The sequence below is a fragment of the Aplysia californica genome, unplaced genomic scaffold (assembly GCF_000002075.1).
Source record: "Aplysia californica isolate F4 #8 unplaced genomic scaffold, AplCal3.0 scaffold00041, whole genome shotgun sequence".
Taxonomy (NCBI): domain Eukaryota; kingdom Metazoa; phylum Mollusca; class Gastropoda; order Aplysiida; family Aplysiidae; genus Aplysia; species Aplysia californica.
In genome coordinates this window covers 141,738-142,188 of record NW_004797311.1, presented here as the reverse complement: position 1 = coordinate 142,188, position 451 = coordinate 141,738, and positions in this window count along the sequence as shown.

Sequence of the window (451 nt, the reverse complement as noted above, 5' to 3'; positions counted from 1 at the left end):
TCAATGAAATTCTAACAATTCTAGACATGTGCGATCACAGTAGATCTATTACACTGATGTCAATAATAATATTGAGGCAATAATATCTGCGTGAAACTAAGCATGGGCATGAGAATGAATAAATAGAACGCAGAAGGAATTAGCCTTATTATACCTCTCTGTCCTGGGTGTCCAATAAGTATATTTGTGCGCAGAAAAACAATGCAACAGCAAGGGAAAAAAAAACAAACAAAAAAAACAAAAAAAACGCAACAACAACCAACAATAAAACAACAAAACAGCAACATCGCGCGCGGAAATCAACAACCAGGTGCAAAGACTTAGTGAACAAACTCAAATGCAACAAGAATAATATCAAGCTGGGGAGATTTGCTGAGTAAAAACGACACTCTATAAAGAAAGAGAAAAGAAAAGAAAAAGAGCCACCATACCACACAAGATATATATATAT